Raw genomic sequence first — 14,362 nt, 5'->3', positions numbered from 1 at the left:
TTTCTTGCTTGCTTAATTACTAGACTTCAGTCCTTGGTTTAAGTGCCTGCTCTTCAGTGCACTGCGTTTCCTGAACCCCCTTGTATTGGCTGAGTTGGCAGCAACCTACCATTTCTGTAACTATTTCCTGATATTCCTAGAATGAAAGGATTCTGCGTTTCTGCGTGGCAACTTCCCTTCCCTGCTAGTCTCTGATACCTGTTCTGGTAGGTCAGAAGAAGGAGGCAGATCAGTATTTGTCATGATAAACAAGTAGTTTATTTAAATTATAATGAAAAGGCCTTTCGATCTCTATTCTATGGGTTTCCCTACCTAACAAAACTAACTAGGTTTCTCGTCAGTAGTAAAGTCCAAAAAGTAAACAGTCTGTCAATCTCAAAGCTAGTCCATCCTGACCCTACTACTAAGAGAATGACTCCCTTCTCCTGGATAGGCTTTCCTCAACCTTAGGAGCTTATTCTTAATAGTTTGTGGCTTTTTCTTGGATTCATTTGTACAGTTCCTGTTCGGGGACATTGCCACCTTTCTGGTGTCCTTCTTTCTTCCTTTTTACTTTGTCCATTTGCTGTGTTTGGGATTTTATCCCCTTGTATTATGTTTTCTTGAAGTGTTTGCATTCTTATTGTTCCTTACTTCTGCATAATCAATACATCTCACATCACATTCATCTTGTTCTGACAACCTGCTCTTCTCCTTAAATCGAATGCAGCTGTCCAAGCAACTGTTTTCTCCCCTGTTCAATTCCTGTCCTTTTATACTGAGTGAGACAGGTTTGACTGTGATTTTCCTTATTATGGGTATTAGAACCTCCATTGCGATGAGTAAACTGGGTCTCTGAGTTATTCTCACTTTTATAGGTACTTGTCCTCTCACTGGGACGAGTCGGTTGATTGTTGTAGTGGTCTGTGCTCTTTTGAACAAATATTCTTTCTCTGGCATGAGTAGGATGAATGCAGTAGTTATTCTCACTCTTACAAACGCTTGTCCGTTCAGTGGGATGACTAGGCGGAGTGTTGTAGATATTCTCACTCTTACAAATACTTGTCATTTTACAGGGACAAATAGGCTGTGTGTGTGCTTGGTCCCAGCATTCCCGCCTGCCTCTCCTGTTACCTTCTTGTTCACGGGCCAGTGTCACCGGGTCTTTCCCCAGGATTGGAATGACACTTGGAGTCTGAACTTTTACTGCGTACATTCCCATGCTTCTTGGTGCTTTTTTGTGGCTGGCAGGGCCAGCGTAGTAATGGTCTTGGCGTTGTTCTTGGACTGAACAGTCCACCTTCCACTGGTCATGCCAGCGCTCGCCTGGTTCTCCTTCGATCTGGGTTCTCTTTCCATGCACGGCTCTCCGCTCTCTCTGTGCCTCCTTGTTACACCCAGAGGCCATATCCTCCTGACCGAGGATTGTCCTGTTCTCCGCAGCTTCTATGTCTTGGCTGATTCAAACTTCCCTGGTTTCATACACTTTCTGTAGCCCTCCTTCCCTTGTTATATTGGCTTTTGGGGTCTTTGCCATGGCAGCATCAAAGTCCCTTTTCTTTCTGCTGAGCATTCTTTCTTGTTCTTTCGTTCTTCATTAAGGTCATTTGGTTGGTTTCCAACCATTGAGCAATCTGCATTACTCGCTCTTCCCTATTCTTCTCAGTATTTTTATCAAACATTTCTTACATTTGTATGTGTGGTGAAATGTTACAATAACAACCAGTGGTTTGTTCTAATGTATTTCTCTGACTCCTGATTGGTGCTAATGGCCTACCAGGAAGGGTTCCAGGGAGTTCCTCGAGGGAACGGCAGTCCTTGTCCCCTAAAAGGGAGTCCCTCCCTGTGAGGTCCCACATAACACCCCCGTCGGGGGAGTGTTTAATATTCGGCTCACCTTCCTACCCTCACAAGGAAAGAATCCCATCTGTGTAGAAGTTGCGAATTCCTGTGATTCGTCACGCTGTTCTGATTTTCTCTGTACCAACATTCCCATATGCATTCTAAGTTAGTGCTTCTAACTTAGAGACTGTAGACAGATTACGTCCAAAGCCTCTGGCAACAGACTTTGTTTTATAGGATGTTTAATGGTCCTAAGTTAATGGGCCGAAACTAAACAGGCGAGTGTTTCTGTGTATATGTGTGGGTTTGGTGTGTGTTGTGGGAAGGCAGTAGGATGGGGTTTGACATAAAAACCAGCAGGAGAGGGTGGGGTGGGAACGTTTTAGGGGGGAGGAAGTCATATTGCCGCATATAAAAGCCAACACAAAAAAGGCCGAAAAAAATCAGTCTTTTTTGTGTTCAATATTTTAACTGCAGTAATATCACATTTTAATTGGGCGACATATAACTCGGGAGAATTTTCCACCCAACGCAAATCGGGCACACACTATTATTATTTGTTGAATAAAGTTGTTTTTATGCACCTGGGACACCAATTTAAAAATATTGATTCCCTACAGCCTCCTTCCCCTATCGGAACAAGAAAAAGACAATGTATGTATCACTAAAATAGAAATCAGTAAATCAATTTATTTATAAACAAATTATGCATCTATGCAATTCCAATTTCTGTAGTGACTACAATGAAAAAAGATCAATACACTGGTCACATCACTTTCCAATGTTAGCTTTATCTTAGTTATAGGCCTTCACACACACATCACCATATATACATTTTGTTTACCCTGGGTGCACATGCTCCATTGATCGAAAAATGCATGATAAAGCTTTCATTTGTTAAAAACCAAATTAAATTAGAACTTCCAATCTAAGTTTCTCTACTTCCCCTTTTTCTGAAAATAGATTTCACCTCCTCCCCCGCTCAATGGACATGTCTGAATTTCAAACAGTGTTCCTGAAAACTCAATTGGAGCAAGCTATTTAACATTCCTGCAAGTTAATCACTTACAAAATGAAAGCGTATGTTTGCTACATTCCCTTCAGTGGTGTTTCTATTGCATTCATGTGTAAACGTTTACAGGTGGGAAATGGGTTGCAGTTAATAACACTTTCCCTTTTATCTTGAGCGGTCCAACTCTTAAAACAGGATTTTGTTCGGTGATGTAAACAGGAAATGAATTAAATTACCTTATTTTTCTCAGTATGTACACAGAGAGATATCCTTTTGGCTCCCAGAATATTTCTTCTGTGTTTGATCACTACATAGAGGAGGAGTCAGGAGATCTCTCAATATACTCACTATAGGACCCAAATTATCAAATATTGAGTTCCAGAAGCACATACACTTCTGAAATATTCCCTAAGTTCTCAGGATATACAGCCAATTTATGTACACCCACCATGCTTTAATCCATTCCCCCTTAGACTATCACTTCCCTCAGAATTATTTCCCATTAAAATGATAACCGCATGGAATTATTATTTTTGGCATTCTCACAGACAAGTGGACACCCTCTTAATGACTGGTTCAATTCTGCCCATCTGGAACATGTGAGCAAGATGGTGTCAGCTTCCTTCTACAGTCTGATTGCCTTCTTCCTGTATTTGGGTCCATCTGTTGTCTTTCCTACTGAAGGAGACATAGGCCGCTAAGGCCAGATAGGCCTCTGTTGCAGTGTACATCTTGTAACTAAAAATGGGTACAAAAGGAAAGCAATCTATTCCATTCTCCTTTCTCTTATCAATTCTCCTTTATTTCCTTCTGTTAGTCAGTGAGAGAGCGAGTGCCTTCCCCCTACCCCAGCGTTGAAGGGTTTGGACATTTATAGATCAAAATGTACTCCCTTCAGAGGGGTGTATCATTTCTCTAATCTAATTAGGCAGTCTGGTGGGAGTTACTTGCAAACCCAGTTTCCCTCCCGTTTGATGTGATACCATCTTAGAGATTTCTACAATAAAACATTGCAATTTTCTCAAACACCATGTTCCGCACATGTGATAATGTTACTAATCAGTTCATCAGATTGTGCTCACACAGGCGAATCGAATTATGCTAGTCTGATCTCGGCACAACGGGTGCTGTATGTTTTACACATTTTTGTCTTTTGTACTTTGATACTTTTTACACAACAATTCCATTGCCAGCTCAGACTAATGGCCTAACTTGCTCGACTGATATGTGAATCAGTGACATGGAAAGTCTCTGCGAGAAAATATCCACATTCATCTCATTTACATAATGAAATAAACATTATACATTCAACTAAGTTTTTCACCCTGAACATTTTATAAAAAATGTAAGTCTCTAGAACCATTAGTTCAAAGGTTACATGCACAAATATGCCATATGTAAATTTTAATGGGATGAATCCAAATCTGAAATGCTAAACCATCCCCTGCCTGAACACAGAACAGCTGGTGTCTTAATGTTAGTACTTTAACATCTGTGCCATTTATGTTTGCTGAAAATGCATGGTGCATTGTTCTTTGAATTGCAGAGCTGGCAGGTACATGTGTGACTAATTACAGCCCTTTTCTATTATTTCAGTCAGTCTCCAAGTCTTTGCTGATGCAAATGTTCTTCCCCCTGAAAGAGCTAGCTAATGTGAAGGTCAGATTATTGTAGAGGAGACCACTGCTCGGACCCTATATATTGTAGATTTAAGAATGTTTGGCCTAAGCTCAGTGACGGATGGAACTTGTAAACGGGGTGCTTTTGCCTTTTTTGTATCTTTATTGCAAGGCTTACAGATTGGGTATTTTCGCTAAGTTTCGTTTTTACGGGGGATCAGTTTTTAAACGGGAAAAATAGTTAAAGCACAGCACAAAACAAAAACTGACTTCCCCCTTCTTGGTCCAAAAAGATTGCGAATATTGGTGCTACACAAAATGAATCACAAAATGTTTTATCTGACACTTTTGTTTTCCAATTTTAGGAAGTCATCACCATGAAACATCAGAAAATCCTGTATTTTCCTCTATAATTCCAATTTTATTGAAAACACATAAAACTGTTTTTTCAAAAACCAAAATTGTCGTATTAAATCAACAATCCTTAAACTTACAAAGCCATATAGTACACCACATTAACCGAACTGAACATAGTGATAAACAATGACAAACCAAAAATTGGAGTGTACATAGAAACATAGGCATACATTGTAATGCTCTATCAATTATTGGTACATCCAGATATTATTATAGAAACAATTTTCAACACAATACGAGGGAGTAACTATTGCAATCTTAATCCCTCTTTCTTGGCATTCTCTTCACACTTTAGTTGGAGAAAGAGACTATTCACATTACAATTGGGTTACCTATCATAACCGTGTTTCTAACGAAAGACAAAAGCTGCATTTTCTATTTAAACGCAGAAAAACACAAAACCGCCTTGCAGATTCTGTGGGATCTTTTAAGATAGTCGACGTGTTTCGCCCACTTTCCCAAATGAATACTATCTCTAATATCCTATGGCGTTATTCTGCTGGCCTTCTTCAGGACAAGGACATTTCTTTCAACATTGTATTAATCTTCAATACCCCAATGGTATAAAAACGGACAACACTATAAAAAAAAACAGGAAAAGACAGATTTTATGAATTGAGGCGGGATTCTGACTCGATTTTTAAATTTCACACACATATTCAGAAACATTCCTATCATTACAGAGTTTAATTCTGTAAAACCGTTCTATGCACCAATTACAAAGATTCTGCATTCAAAAGATTGAGACCGGAGGATTGATGCCAAAATGGCAATGAAGGATGGAGAATACATTTCCCAGTTGTCTTATAAAAAAGACACTCCCTAAATATTTATAGTATTTGCATTTGCTTCATTTAAAAAAAAAGAATAGCACCAACAAAACTTTACCTCGTCAGTGTCTTATACTGATACTTGATTGTATTTTTCAATTTTTCGAGAACTCAGGTAATTATTCTTCATTATTTTGAGGAGAGGTGGATGCATACACCTTCCATATTCAGACTTGGCTGTATCACATGTATATGTCTGCATGATGACACCAATTATGCATTAATACAAATATATATTTTAACCGTGAGCTGATCACATCATCCCAAAATAGGATTACACAAAGTTAGTGGGTGTAACTTCCTTCATCTCCCTTTAAAATTTTTATTTAAGAAAAGTTTTGCCAGGCTGCCTATCTAACCACAACTACGGCATTCTTTTTAACTTTCAAAACAATTTCTTCGATTGTCTAGATATATACACAGTATCATTCTTAATATAGACTTACTTTTTTTCTTTTTTTTTCTTTAGATACTGTGAACCAATTTTCGTGTGTATTCGCCATGTCCCGCGCTGAAATATTGAGCCCGGGATCCAAGCGGTTGTCTTTTTATATTCTACACAATCTGCTGCAGAAAACGACAAGGTGTTACTTCAGAGGGACACTTTTCGATTTAATTTAGCTTTCTTTATTTAAGTTATCCTATTGTGTCACCCAGAGAGTCCAACTAGCTAAATGTAGCTTTCCTACCCTCTGGTTATCACACGTGCGCCTACAACTGCTGAATTTCTCCATGAGTGTTATTTTGACAAACCAAACGTAACTGAATTTTTGGATTGCTTACCTTTTCCTTTCAAAAACTCCACATCTCGCGATTTCAGCTCTTAGCATCTTGCAGACTCGAATAACCAACCAAGGCTTAAGAGAGGTGATCTTATATACTTTCTCCCGTCACGTGATATTTGAATGTATCACATGAATTTTCATCCATGATTTTGAGTACTAGTATTTTTGAGCAGCCATATTGAAACTAGGTTGTTTCAATATGCTGTTATAAATCCCATTTGTTTTTTTCTTTTTGTTTTACTGAATTTCTTGTTTATACTTTGACTTTGATTACATGCACCCGTAGACATTGCATGCATTCGTTTATGATGGCATAACAAGGTATATTTACTAAACCGCTTACCCGATATGCCTGGTCTATCAAAAGTCAACTGGACAGGGTGAAAAACAATAACTGGACTTTTTCCCTGTCCATTGGACTTGTACTTCTTTATTAATTTCCTCATACATCCAGTGATCTTCATAACTCCGGATTTCATTTTTCTTTTTATGATTTTGTTCCGTTTGATACATGTTGTATTCAAACCCAATGTTTAAATGTTTCTGAATATTTGTGTGAAATGTAAAAATCGTCCGAATCCCACCACAATTCATAAAATCTCTTTTCCTGTTGAGTGTTGCCCATTTTTATACCATTGGGGTATTGAAGTATTGAAGATTAATACAATGTTGAAAGAAATGTCCTTGCCCTGAAGAAGGCCAGCAGAATATCGCCAAAGGATATTAGAGATAGTATCCATTTGGGAAAGTGGCCGAAACATGTCGACTATCTTAAAAGATCCCACAGAATCTGCAAGGGGGTTTTGTGTTTTTCTGCGCTTAAATAGAAAATGTAGCTTTTGTCCTTCGTTAGAAACAAGGGTGTAATATGTGAATAGTCTTTCTCTAAAGTGTGAAGAGAATGCCAAGAAAGAGTGATTAAGATTGCAATAGTTACTCTCTCATATTGTGTTGCAAATTGTGTCTATAATATCTGGATGTCAATAATTGGTAGAGCATTACAATGTATGCCCATGTTTCAATGTACACCCCAATTTTTGGTTTTTCATTTTTTATCACTGTGTTCAATTCGGTTAATGTGGTGTAGTATGTTTTTAAGGACTGTTGATTTAATACCATTTTTTTGTTTGAAAAAACAAATTTGTTTTCAATCAAATTCTAATTATAGAGAAAAATACAGGATTTTGTGATGTTTCATGGCGATGACCTCCTAAAATTCGAAAACAAAAGTGTTAGATGAAACATTTTGTGATTCATATTTATCAGCAATATTAGTATTCTTTTTGGACCGAGAAGTCAGTTTTTGGTCTTTATTGCAAGGCCAGGCTCAGAACCTACTCCAGGCAAAGTCATAAACGTTTATAGTTGAGCTTCAAAGCCAATGGTCTCACACTTCCTATTAGAAAGCATCCCCCATGTTTAGTAGTTTGTTGGTTGATGTTTGAATCTTCGCTTTCCAGGCAAAGAGGTTTTATTCATCAATGCAGCTTTTAAAATTCGTTCCTTTTCCCATGTTGTAATTGTCACTTTAAACAAAAAAACGTTATAACATCTTTGCAATCAATGTCCTATTAACATTTATATCTTTTAATGTCTCTGCAGGTTTCTATATATAAAGCTGCTTTGTAGTCCTGTAATGAAAAATGTACACAATGAAGGGCCCAGTTCAGTTTTCATTTTTCTATGAACTGCTGTGCTTTTCATCCCAGATTGGATTGTTTTTTTCGAAAGATTGCTTGATTCTGCCATGTGGCTGAAAAGAGTTCTTTTGGTGCTTGTCTTTTACTTTGGACATATGCTTGTGTTTTAGATGGGCTGCTAACATTGTACATTTTTTAATTTTTTATTTATGAAATATTTCTAAAGTGCCTATACGGCAAAGAGTCTGTCCAGGCGCAACAAGACAAAAGGGGGAATGGGGACAAGGGAGATAACAATAACGGTTCTACTAGGCCTTGTTACATTTGGATCATGCAAGTGCAGTGCAGAGAAGTGCAAGAACAGGTGGGAAGGAGGGGGTGGGGGAACTGCATAGAATGCAGAAGGGGCCCAAGGGCTCAGCAAGTGCTGAGGGGAGCCCATGGGGAGAAGTGCCAGGGGTTGCTGTGGGTGAGGACCACCAACTAAGGGGCATGGGTGAATCAGGAAGGGAGGCACAAACCACCCAGCCTGGTTATGGAGGGGGCCCGTAGTGGCAGTGCTGATATGGGGGATTGCTGGTATAGACTGGTCAGTGAGGCCTGGTAACATGTAAGACTCATAAGGGACCAGGCTGCCAGTTGCAGCGGCAGATGGGGACGTTGGCTCCCATGTACCATTTTTCAGATGCTGTGAGCAGGCTGCAGCCCACATGTTTATTTTTAAATGTAAAGATTTGATTTGCATCCTCCTAGTTTGCATTGATTTCCATACATAAACTCCGACCTTGCTCCTGCTCCTTCCGGCAATAAAAGGAGGGAGGGCAAGGGATTTTTTATTTTTATTCTGGGTTCTTTCTAGGTAAATATGGATGATTCTTTCAGTCTCTCCGTTTTGGAGCACAATAGAGGTTCTTTGTCTGGCTCTTCTTCCCTCACTAGTTTATTATTGGAAGGATGCTTCACCGTCCCTCAGGCCCTGGAAATAAATCTCCAGTTAGTGCGCTTAAGAGTGTGGTAGAAAGGCTGATTTAGTAACACGTAGAAACAGTTCTTTTTAAATAATAAATCAATCCTATCCTGCTATTTTCACATTTGGTCATCAATTGTCCTTAATACTAATAATTTCATCCAGTCATTTTCTTGCACTCTAATGTTGATACATACCAGTTTTTATCCCTTTTTACTCCTTTCCTTTTTCTGTTCTAAAGGTTTCATTCTTCAGAATGTTCTTCAACCCTAAGTTCAGATGGCTCCGCAGTCGTTCACAAACTGGACGAGGATGACTGCTTGTCAACTGATTGATGCCCCTTTTTCCCTCAAACAGATCTTCATTTTGTATGCAGATTTTATAGGCGACAGGAGTACTCTTATCAATGATCTCAAAATTGCTTCGCCAAGAAGATAACCTTTTCTCCGTGGCTTTGTTCCTTTGAAAATTATAGATACCTCATACTCCTTTTGTTTTCTTGAGGTTGCAGTACATCTTCACCCCTTCAGCAGACTTCTGCAGATTGCATTGGCCATATGCAAAAGTATGCTGTAGGATGCTTCCTCAAATTCTCAATGTATTCATGAGTAATGAAGGCGTTTATTGATGTCTGTTCCTGAGTTTGGGAAAGCAGATGTTGAGATAATAGCATTAGTTTTCTTTATTATACATGGTTTAAAATATTGAACAGAAAAATCAAATTATATACAATAATTCCATAATATTTCTATTGACTAAAATCAATTAATAAAATATGCATAATCAAATAAAATATAACATTAATTTCCCTGATATACTAATTGCATATCTCCTAACAATCTACTAATAACTATCACCAGTGCAATCTGACTGCCAAGTAGAAGTTTATTACAAAATTGACCTGATTCAATATGTGTGCAACATTATGTCAATTAAAGTGCTTTGTGCGTCGATGGTGCAAATTAGGAGAAACAATTATTATATGCTTTATGCTCTCCGTTTCTTGAGTGGATTTACAAAAGTGAAACAGTGACAGATCCATTGGTACTCTGTTTCGAATACACACAGTTTTGTTTGTAGCAGGTTAACTCTAAACCTCATAGTGCAACAGCCATTTTGAAGTATGAACTTTCATTAAGTATGGGGCCACAGTACCCACAGTTTTATGCTTCAATATTAAGTGAGATAAGAAATGATAGCATTTGAGGAGCATGTGTCAATACAATCTTTGTTTAATGCTTTTCTAACAAAATTAGTATTATAAATGTGTGTCTGGCAACTTGTAAATCCATTAGAGCATTACAACATTTTGCCATAAAAATGTTGAAATTACATCAAGGATTAGATGATGATTCCGCTAATAATTGCAGGCAAAGTGACTTTAATGGCGGATCAAGACATTTTCTATAAAACTGCAATTGTTTCCACTTGACATGCCCCTTCAATGATTGTAAACCGAATTCAAAGCACAAAGTGGCAATAGGGACACAGTTGGGAATTGACAAGTTCCTCCTCTACAAATTAGCCACATGTTTGTCCAAATCGCTGGGTTCCCTCTGTTGCATTATTTCTAATCCATATGTCAGTTTTGGAATTACTTTTCCCAAGCAGAATTTTATAATTGGCACCAGTGAGAATCTCCCATATGTTCTTCATTTGCGCAGATTAAATATTCACTGTCCTGCCTAAAGACTCAACTATGAGGTATTTATTAGGTGTGAAATGATAAGAAAACCTAAATAAACCAAGTTTCAAATACTATTTTTCATTCAGTCATTAACTCAAATGGAGACATCTTGGTGGCAGAAGAAGGTGTAGACCTGAGGGCCATCAGGACAAGTAGCAATTTGATGTCCCACCTTGGTCCAGAATCCACCGCAAACTTCAACATAAGAGAAATGTCACTGCCAGCATGTTTTGTTTCCTCTGAAACAATAAGTGAATGGTCCAATGAAGTCTACTTGCAAATCGGACCATGGTAACGTCATACACCTTTTCGGTATAGGTGTGTTGTGTGCGGGAGAATTCAGTTGGAACACACATGAGACACTTTTAAATATGTACTGAGATCCTGGCCCATATGTGGCTAGTAAGTAACTTCTCGCAGTATCTCTATAGTCTTTTGAACTCCCCTTTGACCAGCGGTAGCTGCGTCATGGGCATAGTTTAACATCAGATGTCAGCATGAGGTAGATACCACTCAATAGTCCTATCCAGATTGGAGTTTCCTCCTCAACAGTCCATCTTGAATCTTGAACAACATGTGAAATTTCATCAAAACTCGGTCTTCTTTTCCTTGATAATCTGGTTCTGTCAGAGGAAAACTGATTGGATCTTCTAAATATTGATAAAAATTTGCCAATGCAGGAGTCCTCCTTTTGAGCAGTGGTCAGCTTATCAGGAAGATGCACCCTGAGAATACAGCCATTCTTTTCAATGGGACCGAATATTTCAGCTTATGTCTGAACAATTTTAAACTCAAAATCACATGTTTTCCTTATCTCCTCGTAGCCACATTACACATTGGTGATGTATTGGATATATACACAAATATGATTAGAATGATAGTGTGCGGGGGAGCTGGCATTTTATGATTTTGAAGTACTTTGCTCTAACTCATACAGATATGAAGTTATGTCAAAAACTTTGGCTTGCATCCTAAATTTCGTTTTAATGTGATGAGATGCATTTCTTTAAAATTGGGGATTTGAAAACGCAGGTCTGGGCTTGTCCTATGTTAATTATTAATAGCTGACAGAGGCTAATTTTGTTTCTTCTTCCATTAACATCTGGTGGATAATTCTGTGTCAAAGATAACAATTTAAATGCAATTGGCTGCATTTGAGGCACTGGACCTGATTACAAGTTTGGTGGTATTTCTGAATTACCGGCAGATTCCAAGTGCCAGTAAGGGTAGTGCCAGTAAGGGTAGTTACTCCTCGTTCCATGGAGTCCCATGTAACTCCATGGGGGGAGTAGCCAGTATTACCGGCTGGTGTTACCAGTGCCGGTAATACTGGATTTTTTAGTGGTGGGGTGCCGGAATTACCTGCAGCTCTGAGCTGCAGTTAAATCCAGCAACCCTACCAACAAACTTGGAGTGTGCGGGTGCGGTAACATGCCGGTATGGCGTAATACCGGCACATTATTACTACACCTGTACACTCATAATGAGGCCCACTGAATCTGAAAAACACAGCTTCATGTTATGTGGTCAGTTTAGTTTGTATTTCTTCACAGGACTATATTGCAGGCCCTTCTGGAATCTATTTAAATGCATTTTTTAAAGAATGTCTCTTTAGATGAGCTGATGTGGGTGGGAGCAGCCCATTACTAGGAGTATGGTATTCATTTGTAGTGCAGGACAATTTGGTTCTTTGGTAAAAGATAAATAGGTCCGTTTGTCTTCTGATGGCCAAGCAATCTCATGATGCCTTAAGCCTTTCCACATCAACAATGTATTCTGGGTTGAACAGAGGTTTAGCTTGAAACAAACTCACTGGAGACTCTGAGAAAACACGCATTGGCCACACAAAAATAAGAACTGCTGTCTGGCCATGCAAATAAAAAGTAACCTATGTGTATAATTTCGAATAACTATAACACTTAATACATTTACAGGAGGCTCCTATTTGCATTTATATGTGTGTCTCAGTATTTTTCTGAATAGTCCACCTGGATTTGACTGCTGTTGGAAAAAGAAATGCATGGTGTTTTGGTTTATGAAATTGCAGGTAAATACATTGGCTGGTGTGGTTTTCAAACAAGGAATTTCAGTGATATAAACTGAGCTCTCTAAATACTTGACTCTGTTTTCAAGGTAATGTAAAAAGGTGCTATTTGTAGGGAACGAAGATATATATTGTTTAGGTAAAATGTTGCTCTGTATGTCACAGGCTCCATATGTCTTGTTTGTAGAGTTATGTGAAGTTTCAAACAACAAATGATCAGGGCGAGCCCGTAAACACAGTAACCCTTAAACAATACAATTTAGATTTTCTCAAAAACAATACATTTAGTAGTTCATACAATTAAACCATGTCTATAGATCAGTGAGTACTGACACATTCCCAACATTTAACATACACTGTGATTAATGGTCATAGTGACACATAGTACATATATAGAGTTTATGGTAACTCATTTGTATAACCCCAGAGGTTTAAACAGGAGAAGAGTGTGTACAGGTTTTTACAACAACATATTAAGTGCCTGGTCTCTAACAGGTACTGTGCGGTATAAAAGTCGACACAACTGTGCTTCGGCCTAGAGCCTATCCCGTTGGCTACAAGTTAGTTGGCCTTCATCAGGACGGGGAATTGCTGTCTGGTCTCAGGCTGACTTGTGTGGTGGTGTTGCGGTTACCGTGCCTCAATGCTGAAGCACGTCGGATCAATGAATTAAAGGATGCCAGTGGCATTATGGCTGACGATCCACCAGCAGTGGGTGTCCATCTAGGAAATCTAGAATTAGACATAGAAGCCAGCAGTCAGTTGGTCCCCTAGCCAGTGGTTATCATATATGCACACAGTTCTGAGGGAACAGGATAATGCACTTACCCCACTGTAGAGTGGTATTGAGCATGAGGAATCTTGTGCAGGCACCTAATAGTGTCCAATCCTGGGGGGTGTCCTATTGTGATCCATGTCTACCAACACCGGCTGATAATTCTAAAAAATGACTTAGGAGAACATGAGCGGTTCGTTACGTCCAGTAAAATATTTTGACCCACCAAGGAGACATGAAGAATCCTAGTTTCTTTGTCTCATATCTGATGCAACTCATGCACCTTGCATGTGGGTGTGATCGAGATCGTCCATGCTAATATATATTGCAGTTCCAATGGTAATGTGGAGCTGCATACCTGGGCACAGGGCAGTGTTGTCCTCGCCGTCCCAGCGCGTGCCGAATGCTGGGGTGTTTTAGTTAAGAATTATCATAACCGTCTATTGACAAGGGGGGATAACGTTTAATCTTACCTTCGTGTGTGGAGATACAGCTGATCTGTGCGGCCATGCTGGTCTGGTGGAGTTGCTGTAAAAATGTTTGGGGGGGGGCATCATGGCAATCGCAGATAGTGCGACGCTCTTGCATGCCGAATGGTGGCGGCCATCTTGGAATGTGCCGCTCTGTTATTCGAATCGGCGCTGCGCAAGTGAAATAATCAATAAATACGAGTGAGTTGTTCTCAAATCACCCCGAGAATTAGCCCCTGTGTAAATGGAAGGGTCGTCTCCAGAAAGAGAGACCAGGGACTGCTCGGTGCAGCTA

The 14,362-nt window shown here is 39.1% G+C and overlaps 1 protein-coding gene across 1 annotated transcript in view; it reads left to right on the top strand.

Moving 5' to 3' along the window:
* CSNK1D (casein kinase 1 delta) overlaps nucleotides 1-14,362 on the top strand; it is a 574,414-nt gene that overhangs the window by 432,601 nt on the left and 127,451 nt on the right. The window lies entirely within an intron of this gene.

The sequence above is a fragment of the Ambystoma mexicanum genome, chromosome 3q (assembly GCF_040938575.1).
Source record: "Ambystoma mexicanum isolate Mex_15411 chromosome 3q, UKY_AmexF1_1, whole genome shotgun sequence".
Classification (NCBI taxonomy): Eukaryota; Metazoa; Chordata; class Amphibia; order Caudata; family Ambystomatidae; genus Ambystoma; species Ambystoma mexicanum.
Note: the sequence above shows the minus strand (reverse complement) of the source record. Positions and strands in the feature narration are given on the sequence as shown.